General features: G+C 34.9%; 1 protein-coding gene and 1 non-coding gene across 5 annotated transcripts in view; one reads left to right on the top strand and one right to left on the bottom strand.

Moving 5' to 3' along the window:
• The window catches only part of mRpL45 (mitochondrial ribosomal protein L45), a 243,815-nt gene that overhangs the window by 101,111 nt on the left and 130,077 nt on the right, over positions 1–12,627 (bottom strand). The gene's annotated exons all lie outside the window — the stretch shown is intronic.
• Positions 8,737–8,893, top strand: LOC111643584 (U1 spliceosomal RNA). The gene has a single exon (XR_002759721.2). It is a non-coding gene; the product is annotated as a U1 spliceosomal RNA (small nuclear RNA).

Below are 12,627 nucleotides of genomic sequence, written 5' to 3'. Positions count from 1 at the left end.
ATGTTGTAATTCTGGGCCTTTATCATAGTAGTTCTATTAAGTTAAATTATAAACACGCAGTAACTGTTAAAAGACGACTTGCGTAAACAAATAAATTTTTATTTTTTATTCTATTTTATTTTATATTTATTCCATCAATGACAAAATTTTAAGACTCATAAAAGAGTCAAACTTAACGAAAGTCATCACATAACAAAGCTGACTGTGTACTTTGTGGCTCTGGGAAGTGTCAAGTGATAACCGAAGCGAGCCACTAAGCCTTAACACATGAAGTTAGCAAGTACCAGCTCCATAGCATATAAGATAAAGAAGTTTTAACTAAAGCAAGGTGAATTTCTTTGCGTGGCGTTTTAGTTAGTAGCCCGCTCCCACTCATCAAGAGCAGTGCTCAATTATACAAGTTACTTGGTAAACATGTCTGTTAAAGAGTGACTTACTGTTCTTTTCTTTTCTTTATCACTTTGTACTATTAATTTGTATCCAAACCAAATAGAAAATAAATCAATTAAAACAAATCGGATTAAGTAAAAGTGATTAAAATTGTTTAACTAATTTACCTGAAGAGGTTATAAATAGAGAAAAAGCCACCGGACGTTGGATTAATACCAACGGAGTATAATACAGAAAAAAAGCAATATCTCAACTTACATTTTACAATCAAGTAGAATAAAACTAGGCATTTGATCTTTTATCATTTCAACACACACACACACACAGACACACACATATATAATCCCATTTTACTAAGAAAAGTAAACAACCGAATAGTTGGACATACTGATGGTCCCGCGGCCCATCAGGGAGCGTAAGACTAAAGTTCACAAACATCCAGTTATTACCAGATGATAATGTTAAATAATAACGATTAAGTTTTTTAACAGTAACTATTGTTGAAAATGTCAAATGGAATATAGATAAAGTTGAATCAAGTAAGGAACTGAAGGATTATTTCAGTCAAGCTATAAGTAATATTTTTCACTTTATAAAACAAAACGACATGTATCTTGCTATTTCAACGTAAACTCAAAGAAACCAATAAAAACTTCATAAACTTTTAAAAATTATTCTGATATTTTTTTTCACACGAGCCAACAAATGTGTAGGACTATTGACTGAAGAAATATTAGGTCTAAGAGAAGAGTTATTTTTATAAAGGTTGTTCTTATAAAAATTATCTACAGTAGCATAGGCTGTTTTTCTCATTAGATTCACATACTAACAGTAGTTTCCAATTAACAAATAAAATAAAAAAAAGTAATGATATCAAATTTTGTTATAATGTCTCTTGACGTAACATCACTATTAATTAACAAACCATGTAAACTGATCTTCGACAGTGGATTATAAAGAAAATATCTACTCTCGTACTTAAAATTTTTATCTAATAGCTCTATCTCTCCCTCTCTCTCTCTCTCTCTCTTCACCATTTGAGCTCTTGGTCCTTGGTGTGAAATAAACGAATATTAATCAATTTCTCTCTTGATCCTCTTAAAAGGAGGAAAGGAGAATGCGGAGTGCTAAGAAACTTGCAGATTATCGTCACACGAGAGCTAAATTAAAGAAAGATACAGCAGCAGTACGAGATGACTATCTGTAGCGTTCACTTGAGAGTTCGCGTGACTCGGCGGCTTGTTGGAGGCTTTTGCACCGATTCAGTTTGCTGGGTGGCACCTATAATTCACCACTAACTAATATTACACCTCAGGTACTGTTACATAATTTCTGTGATGTCACCTGTATGCGACCGCAGTACAGTGTCAACGAGTTCTGGGATATTTTGGCTGCAATTCTGGTCGATGGGACGAGTTTTTTTTCAATCCGTATCCTTCTTGGAGGTTCATTAGGCCATAACTAATTTTACAATGAGAACTAAAGGCTGTAGTTTTGATGGTTTATCATTATTTTACTTTCGTGATTACTTGTCTATTGTGGGTCCCTTGTTAAAGTTTGGTTTTAAACAATCTTTCGCTACATGTAATTACCCAACTGAATGGAAGAAGTCGGTTAGTGTCACTTTAGCAAATATTTTCTGGCCAGCTGGCCCTGACAACATGAGCCCCGTCAAGAGCCTGGGCATCTTTGAAAAGGTATTTGATGTAATAGTTGCGCAGAGAGTTTCCTCATACTTAGAGAGTCAAAATTTGCTGTCACCGATGCAGTATATCTTTAGACGCCATTACAGTACGCAGTTGGTGCTTCTAAAGATTACCAAGGACGTCCATCTGGGTATGGAGCGTGGTATGATTACTATCCTTATTTTATTTGACTTTTGAAGGACATTTGATTCGATTGATCATGCCTTACTCTTCCGTACCATGTTCGGTATCGGTTTTTCTGCTGATGCTATTAGGAGGTTCCATTCATACTTGTCGGGTCAGTCTCAAGCGGTACTGGGTTTAAAAGGAGATTCTACGGACTTTTTTCTCAACTATTCGGGAGTACCACAAGGATCTTCCACGGGACCTATTGTTTTCCTGATTTTTATTAATTCTGTGTTGTCGGTGCTGTGCCACAGTGTGGGTGTGCTCTTCGCGGATGACCTGCAGTGCTATATTTAGTGCATTCTGGCTGACGCACATCGCGTGATTCACTTGTTGAACCAGGACTACGGTAACGTGTTGGCTTAGGCAGATTTATATAGCTTGGGTTTTAGTTGAAGCAAGCTCCAGGCTAAATTATTTTGTACTCAGTAGCAGTTAACACGTGTAGATAACGCGGCATTACCGCGTATCATGGCTGACGCGCACATTGTTCCCTTGCGTGACTGTGTGAAGAACTAGGGCGATGATCTCACCGACGATCTTACATGGAACAGGCATCTGGCTTCAATTTTTTTGCGGGTACATGGTGTCTTTTATTGTTTGCAATATAAGAAAGGATCGCTATCTAGCGAGTTTAAAGCAAGGTTGGTAACGGCACTCATTTAGCCACATTTCAATTGTTTATGTTTTGTTTTCACGGGACTTTCAGATTATTTGGCCACAAAACTAGACTACTTGTGCAACACCGTTGTTCGATTCGTATTTAATCTCAGACGTGATGCTGCCCTGAGATCGTTCTACGCGAAGCTCAAGTGGCTACGCTCTAGTGTTAGGCGAAATTATTTTCTGGGTGTTAGTACTTATAAGATTCTTACTACTAAAAGACCGAGTTATTTGTATCATCTTTTCCCTCCGGTAAATTAGCTTCGAGCAAAAAAAATCTTAAGAAAATCATCGAATAAAGCAAAAGTGTATTAACAAACAAAATTTGACTGAGTCATCGTAGTTCGTCACAAACTGAACGTTTTCTTGAAAAACAAGTCAATAAAATCTTTTCAACATGACAACGCTCGTAATTTACATTCGAACACATTTTTCTTACTTTACTACACATACAAGGCAGAAAAATTTAGTAAATTACGCTTTGAAATACATGCCTAAATGATCCGAAACATCCTCCCTCCGTACAAACTTTAGGTTTATACCATACAATACAAATAAATGATACGGCAGGTGTATGAGTAGCACCATGGAGTCAAAGAATTCAAACTTATAATCGTGACAAATTAAGTAGTCTACATTTGATGAGTAGGATCATTTAATACGTAGAAAACAAATTGACTTTAAGAAATAAAAAACTTTTATTCGACAATTTAAAATACGCTAAGACAATCGCTTTACAACTGACCGTCCACATGAATGTTACGTACACAATGTGTGTATATTCGAATGATAGAATTATTCAAGATTCTTCTATTATATGCGTGTTTTAATATTACCTTTTAGGTTTGTACCATACGAATTTTAAGTATAGAATAGGATTTAATGATTTATATTTTTTAATGCATTACAAAACTTTACAAAATTAAACAAATCCTATTTAAAAATTCGACGCAATTGAACTTATGCCCAATTGATGTGGACCAACGACTTGAATCTTCAATTTATTGCTACAGTGACATGTCTACAACGTGAAGGGATACCGCCAACTCACCTTCCTTTTCTTTGCACATGTTTATGCTTTTGGAAAACTTCTCGCAACAGAGAAGGGAAATCTTCTGCTCACCTTCCTGGTCTTCGTGAAACACCACCCGTAATAAAAAACAAAAACCGTTTGCTCACCCTTCTTCTTGCTAATACATCTGCTCCTCAAATACTGCCAATAAGAGAAAAGAAAAACCACCCATATCACCCTCCTTCTCCTCACCAATTCTTTCGCAGCAAAAGCAATGAAAAATCATCATCAGAATCCATTCAGCGTATGGGACCACGCTAAAAGTGCTCAAAGAGGTGTCTCGACGCCATCATCAGTCACAGGCTCAGGATCGAGAGGGCGTTATGAGGTGTGGGATAGCGTTGATGGTATTCAGCACTTCAGAGCACGAAATTACGCTGATGGGAGGTGGGAATCTCACTGGCACAGGTGCTTGTAGCGGCAGCACAGAGCGAACGCTTTAACAATGACAGTGTGATTTTAACAACGTCGTAAGCTTAGGCCCAGGACAGTGATGTGGCTAACTGAGTTGCATTGATGCAGTGTGGCTTAACATCGTAGACAACCGCAAGCTTGGGATAAAAAATATAATATTGAGCGCAGGGCCATACTAATGGTAAATGCTTGGGGTGTTGAATGATCTATCAAATTGTCTACAAATCGGTATGACGCACGAGAGCGTATATTAACCAACTATGCTGGTTCAGGAATTAGTGGCTCGTTGAGATCATGGTCAGAAGAGGGACAGCGCAACACAAAAAAAAGCGCAGAATGGCCAAATGGCACAAATGGCGCAGACGCTCCGATGCACAGCATGGAGGTGCAAGTGCTTGGCATACAGGACCGTGCTGGAAATAGTCGAGGTGTCGGTTCGACGTTGGACTAGGCCACAATCTCGAACTGAGACATTGCTGAGGCATGCAAGTTCTTCGAATTCATTCTTTTGTTAAGTAAGCTCGGATTCTGGATCATTGGGGATGGCACTGCAATGTGCTCGGTTCGGGACGCAGTTGCTCGGGATAGTTGCTTGACAGATAAAAGTAAGGTTTGGGATCGGGACGGCATTGTGGGGCACAAAATTGAGCTGTCGAATATCAGTACTGCTGAAGATAATAGTTCGATGTTGGTGCCATCAAGAGGCTCAGGATCGAGACATCGTTGCACGACTGAATACATCCGAAGGTATATAATTTGCGAAAAGAGGAGAACGCAGCATGCACAAATGCACAATCGCTCATAAAAACTGGAAAATGATATGGACGACGATAATACGGTGTGCAAGTGCGCACTGTCACTTGGCAGTATCAGGAAGTCAGGGATACGACGTTTGCGAACGTGCTGCCACTTAAAAGGACCAGAAAGACGATGATACAGCATACGCGTACGTACTGCTGTTTCTCAGGGTCAGGAAGTCGAGGAAACGGCATGACCGAACGCAGTGACGCTTAGCAGGATCAGGAAGTCAAGCAAACAGCCATTTGGCTTGGCATACGAGGTCGTATTGGAGCTAGGGCTGGAGGTGGCGGTTGTGGAATTTTATCGGTATCGTCAACTACGGACCATCATCGTCACAGCTGTCCATGAGATTAGGATCGTCGGCGATGGCTTAATCATTTGTGCTGACCACGGCACATGAGCTCGTCTCAATGCAGATGCCACCAGTGCTGCTGCCGTTGAAGTCGCTATGGCTGGGCTTCTTGCTCTCGTTCCGTTGGAGCATTCTGTAGAGTTGTTTACTTTTCTTTTTATGATTCCTTTGGCACAAATTCGCGACGTAATAATAATTCTCAGATTTCGGCACCAAAATGTAGCTGACAAAACAGCTTGAAGTAAAGAAAGAAACATGTTAAGAAAATTATCGAATAAAGAAAAAATTATTATTTACAAATAAGATGTGATAATTTGATTGATCCGAAACAGACATTATTCCGGAGCGTATTCCTTTGGCTAAAACTATTGTAAATATGCACCACTTTATTGTTAGTATTCTATTGCACTTAGGTACTATTTTTATGTCACTGATTTTTGTGCATGTGCGCTTTCATGGTGTATGATTTTTGTATAATACTTTCGTTTATTGTATCCTTCAATCATGTATAATTTAGTGTGTTGCCATACCATACGGGTGTTTCACCCTTTACATAAATAAATTGGCTTACAATTTGTCTTTAAAAAAATATTGTACTTAATTTGGTTAGACAGACTTTTGTTCGATCACACCATAGCTTTTGCAGTCGTAATAGAAACACTGTGAGGTAAACAAATACAGTTGTATTAAAAAATACATTGATATCTTTTCGTCAGGACATAGGTAGGTATGAGTCAATGATAACTATACTTATGAATAAAATGACAGGCACTTGTATAAGATATAATAATTCATGATATGTGCTTTTAATAAAAATTGTCAAGTGAGTTAAAAAGAGACAATCGCTCGTGTCTGTTAAGTTACTTGGTAACATGGGCTTGAAAAATCAATCATTATATTAAGAAATACGACCACAACCTTTCGTTCACCTTGAATGTTGCGGTCAGCTTGCATAGTAGATAGTAGTCGCCAATGATACACACCTTTTTCCAAGTAGTCAATCAAAATAATTCCCTGTGCATCCCAGTTAAAACCCGCCACAACCTTCTTGGTTGTTGCCTTTTAAGGCTAAACCAATGTATTGGAGTGGTTTGTACTTTTGTCAGAGCAAAAAATGTAAAAACTTATAAATCAATTTTTTTATATATATAGTGTATGTATATTATATACATTATTAAGTTTTCCGACAAACTCAAAAAACTATTATCCAAATGGGCTTAAACTTTGTGGGTAACATCAAATTCAATACCTAAGCTTATTTATTGCATTCGGACAGTTTTAATCAAAAATAAAATTATTGTCAGTATGTTTAGTAGCGTTTAAAGAATTAAAAACAGGTTTTTAGTCTCTAAGCTTTAACATATGTATTTTACACGTATGTGTTTAATGACAAAGTTGTAGATTACTACAAATTACAACTTTCTTGTATCGTATATTATCTTTGTCTTGCAATGCAGATGCTCCTTAATACAGATTAGATGTATAAAGAACACAAAATTGTTTTTATGCATACGATTAGAAGAAACTCAAATCCTACAACAAAGTATTAACTAAAAAAGTTTTAGGACTCATGAAAATAAACTATTACTTACTGGGTGGTAAATTTTTCTGTATAATGTCATCTTAGTGCTATGAAAGATAAAAATCGTTTTAAAAAACGGCTTAAAATGAATTTTACAGCATCTAACTTTTTTACATTACATTTGTAGATAAAATTCAGAGTACAAAAGTTATAGATCATTTAAAAATATACTGCTATTGTACTCATTATTTTTTTAATATAGTAGTCTTAACACTTTAAACAAAGAAACTGTTTTAAAATCCCAAAAAAATAGTTTTATAGCATATAACTTTTTTACGTCTCATTTTCTGACCAAATGATATAAAACTTACACATATTGTTAAAATAGTCGTTTTTGCGTTTGACACTTACGTCGTAAGTGTCATCCTAATACAAAATACAACAAAAATCGTTATGAAATGGCTGACAAATTGCTTTGTAAAGGGTAATATTATTTTATTCTTATGACAAGGTGTCAAAAAACGCAGCACCCACCTTGCACAGACCTTGTGTAACCCTAAAATATTATATGCACGTTATTTTGATGTGTTTACAGCTTCATTATCACTCGTGCTAGAACGTTCCATTTTAAACTCTGCAACCTACCTTTAAATCATTGAATATAAAGCGGTAAAGTCTTCTGTTCGTTTTTTCTCAATTTTTTTAGGCGTTCAGAATTTTTCAAGTATTTGATCACTGCTCGTTTTTTTAAACTCTCGATTTTTGTGAAAACTTTCAAGTTGTCTTGTTAAATATGCTGCTGTTCAAAAACTTACTGAACTTCTGACCTGTAACTATTCGCTGTGAGAGAAGCAAGTGGTGCCTTCAGCTCGTGGCCAGTACTTGTACCACGGGGGGATGCAAGTGGCATAAAATCCACGTAGTTCATGGATATCTTTAAATGTCTCAAAAGTTAAGAATTTTATGGTAAGTTATGAAGCGTAACAGTTATAGGAAATTCAATTATAAGTAAGTACCTTTTCATTCCATATAAATCAAAGTAGACATTTTCGTATTACAGTTGTTGGAAGTATGAAGAGCCTGCGAGGGTATGATGTATATATCGTATATATTCTATCCAAACGGTGCGTCTGCTCGGTGTTTTGCGCTCAGTGTTGGTATGTATATGGTTAAGCAGACGCAACGCACAGTTCTTGCCTTAGTTTATCAAACTTTAAACGGTTGTAATGACAGAGTGCCAGCACTGATTGACATTGGATGAAAAGGCAGTTACTAATAATTTAATTCACTACATGTTTTACACGTATGTATTACCATTAAATGCTTACTTTTTTAGATATTTAAAGATATCTATAAACTACGTTCATTTGATGCCCTGGCTCTCTGTGTTTCACTCAACTGACACCATAAGCGCTGGTGCATATCATTCTATCTCCTCCAGATATATATGTGTATATATATATATATATATATATATATATATATATATATATATATTACTGGAGCGAATAGATACAAGGTTGCTTGTAGTAAAACCATACGCTAGCATGTGATAGGCCTAATGTCACTATTTCTGTATCAGGCCGAGACTTATTAGCCGACTCACGTTGGTTAAGTTTTTTTTCAAGCTATACTTCTGTACGTTACCTGTATACTTATCTGGCACAGAAGGTTCCGTTATCAAGAAGGCGAACCTTCCAGGGTGAGGCCCTCCCATTACACTACGGTTGGGTTGACCCCTGCGAACATCCCTAATGTGGATATCTCGAGCGTATTATTTTCCGATAGAGTAAATCAACGATTTTACATTTCTGACTTTCGGAAAACATATGACAGGAGTGAATTTTTATTTTACTACTCCCCTCATCCCAACGAGCGCCTCAATGCTGTACCTCACTCTGACACTTAAACACACATTTGAAGAGAGTTAATTTGAAATTCCATTTCTCGTTCTTCAACTAATTTTCCTGAAAAAAAAAAAAAAAAAAAAAAAAAACTTTCTACGGGAATCAAAGCAGCTCGGCGACTTCCTGCACACTAGCCGAGTATCTTATCTACTCTGCCAAGAGTGGTCCCAAAATAAGGAAACTGATTATTTTTGCTTATAGTGTGAGTTGTAACGTATTTTAAATTTAAATATTTATTTATTGTTTATTAATGAATTTAGTTCAATAATACATCATATTAATTAATAAAGTATTTCTTTAATTTATTTATTTTTTTTTAACTTTACAAGCTTTTCTTTAGTAGCAGCTATTTCAACACTAATAAATGTTCATTTAATTTCAATTTGCAAATATATAACTGTTAATGATAACTGTTCGTTGACATGCAATACTACCCTATTCAAAATAAAACAGTGCTAAAGGATGTAGTTTCTTAGACTTTTAAATGTTGATTGTAGGTATTATAAACGCGACTAAGAATGAGTGTGTGAGCGTGTGTGATAGATACGAGAGTGACGTTAGAGATTTAATTAGCGTGGACAGTAGAAAGTTGTTTTGAAATAATAAGAACATTTGATGAAAGTGCACAGACTTATACTGGCCAGCCTAACTGTACGCGCCATGGCTTTACTTTAAACTTTTCTCATCGACGTAATATGTTGGTTATAGTTGTTTATTTATTAAATATAACACTACTTGTTGAACCTACGCCTAATTACCGAATATCTTCATTTAAACGACAATTACATCACCTTTGATACAGTGCGAGAGTTGTTTAAAATATCGTGTCAAAAAAGGTATAATTCCATTCATATATTTTTTGCCATAGAAATACAACTTTATGCTTAGGTACCCAAGCACACTCTGACAAGTGGTTATTCTTAAGATTGTTGTTTTCAATATAAAAATATGGCACATGACTGTAAAAAAAAGAATGACTAAGGACTGAAAGGCAGTTGCAATTAGCTATAAGATAAGTTAGAAAAGTAGTAACAATATTCAAATTAAAAAATAGTCACAAAAGATGCAAAGCAGCTATTATTATGTGAAATTAAAATTAAAAAGAGTAAGCAGCTCACAAAATAAAGAGTCTAAAAAGAGCTAAAAAAAAAGTAAAGCAAAAATTTACTAGAAATAATAAGATAAAAGGATGAAAAAATGACGATAAAAGAGTTCTAGTGGAGAGAAACAAGCGTGGATAATTTTTGAATCGAAAACTGTCAAATTTTTAAAGTTACTGTATTTCTCACAAAACATTCGGAGTTAAATTAATATCTCCTGTCTTATATACTGATGTTCCAGTACAAAGTGTTACGTTAACCATAATGTATAACTGTATTACATATTAACGTAATTTATAAATGAGGTTCTTGATTTAAAAAAAAACTATGAAAGTTTAAAGTACCTTGATGTATACAAGTGTTATGCATTATCATAACTTTTTACTATACCGTGCAGTAAAAAAGGTGTTATTTGCTAACCTCTCTCATGCAACGCTCTCCGTACTTATACCTCAATATTTTTGTAGTAACTATTTTTGATAATTATGTTCATAAAAGATAGTCTGTAAGAACATTTATTATTTCACATCTTCGTGCTAAATGTATTTTGTTAAGTGATGACTTGCTTAAATAAATACATTTTCTATTTTTATTCCGTTTTATATTATATTCATTCCCTCCATGATCAAATTTTGAGACTCTTGAAAGAGTCGTACTTAACGAAAGTCGTCACCTAACAAAGCTGACTGTGTACTTCGTGGCTCTCGGAAATGTCAAGTGATAACCGAAGCGAGCCACGAAGCCTAAACACATGAAGTCAGCAAGTACCGACCCCATAGCAAGTAAGACAAAGAAGTTTAACTAAAACTTCGTGCAACGTGCATTTATTTGAGCGGTGTTTTAGTAAGTAGCCTGTTGCCGCTCATCCAGTGCAGTACTTTATTCAACAGGTAGTTTGCTAAATATTTTTGTAAAAAAGTGACTGACTATTTTTTTTTCTCATCACTTTGTATGATCAATTTGTATCTGCATTAAATAGAAATAAATCAATTAATAACAAATCAAATAAAGTAAAAGTGATTAAAATTATTAAACTGATTTACCTAAAGTGGCTATAAATAAATAGAGAAAAAACCACCGGACGACGGATTGACAGCAACGAAATATAATACAACCAAGGATAATAAAACTAGGTATTCGATCTTTTATTACTCTAATACACACATTTGTATATAAATAAATCAAAAATTACGTTACACTAAGGAAAGTAAACAACCGAATAGTTGGACATACTGCTGATTCCGCGGCCCGTTAGGGAGCGTGAGACTTAAGTCCACAAACATCCAGCTTTCACTGAATGATAAAGTTAAATAGTTACGATTGATCATTTAACATATTTGACCTCTTGCCAAACTAAGGTATACGGATGGAGTACAACTCGTTATTCAGTCACTTAAGTTCTTTTTTTAGACATAACGTATGCTTTTAAAACGTATCAAAAATCTATATGTTAGTTCTTATAAGTATTTTTTTTTTCAAAACTATTTTTTTAGTAGTAACTATCACGGAGATTTCTCCCAAAATGCTAAGAAAGTAAAGGTAATGGTTGTGCCTTACTCTCCCTTACTTTTAGTTCTTAGTGTATCAATCGATTTATTATTAAGTATTGATTGAACTTAATAGGCATATTTTCAATTCTTTAGGTTAAATATTTTTTACGTCGAGTAACTCTCTTGTTGAAAATCACAAAACTTTACTGCTGCTAACAGTCAACTTAAATCAACAAAACAAGCTCTAAACGCCATTACAGTCAATTTATGAGTCTTAATTTCTATTTTTTGCACAACAACTAGCTGAAAGTATAAATTTATAATGATTAAAAATATATTTTTACGATAGACAATCTCCTTATTGCACTTCGTTAACATTACCGTCAAAAGTGGCTGTCTAACAGATGGCGGTAAGCCCTACTTGTCTCAGAAGTATAAATGAATAGTTCATCATTTATTCAAAGCGCATAATGCATTAGTAAACTTTATGAATATAGATAATAATTGACAATGCCTCATGGTCGATTTGCAGGAATATATGTATATGTATATATATTTTCTATATTGTACGGTTCAATAGTTTTGAAGCGTCAAACAGAACCCCCACCCCCAGATGAGGTAATTTTCCTTCGTTTAACCTAAAAATTTAGTTAAATGAAAATTGAGTAGATAAGCTTCCACTCCCTTCTGCACCCCCCTAAATAATCTAATTTTGCATAGTCTGGCTTTGTATTGTATGGTTTTTTATATAGTTATATGATTTTAAGGCGATAACTAGCTCTGTCCTAAATAAGGTAATTTTCTTTTTTCCAGCTAGAAAATTCAACCAATTAAAAATAGAGTTAAATAACCCCTGCCTTAGTAAGTGGCAACATTAGCACCTCTAGCTAAGAAACTTACTGCTGGTAACATATTAAATGGTAATAACTCAATTTGAACTACAAGAAAGACATAAAAAAATATACAGACTACGATTCAAACCTCACTAATACATTATTATCCTTGAACACTAATGATGTTGGATGCAGTGTAAAAATCAATAATG

Source organism: Copidosoma floridanum, unplaced genomic scaffold (assembly GCF_036245765.1).
Source record: "Copidosoma floridanum isolate Cflo_tuat_1 unplaced genomic scaffold, Cflo_Japanese_pri ptg000011l, whole genome shotgun sequence".
Taxonomy (NCBI): domain Eukaryota; kingdom Metazoa; phylum Arthropoda; class Insecta; order Hymenoptera; family Encyrtidae; genus Copidosoma; species Copidosoma floridanum.
This window is presented reverse-complemented; position numbering and strand designations above follow the sequence as displayed.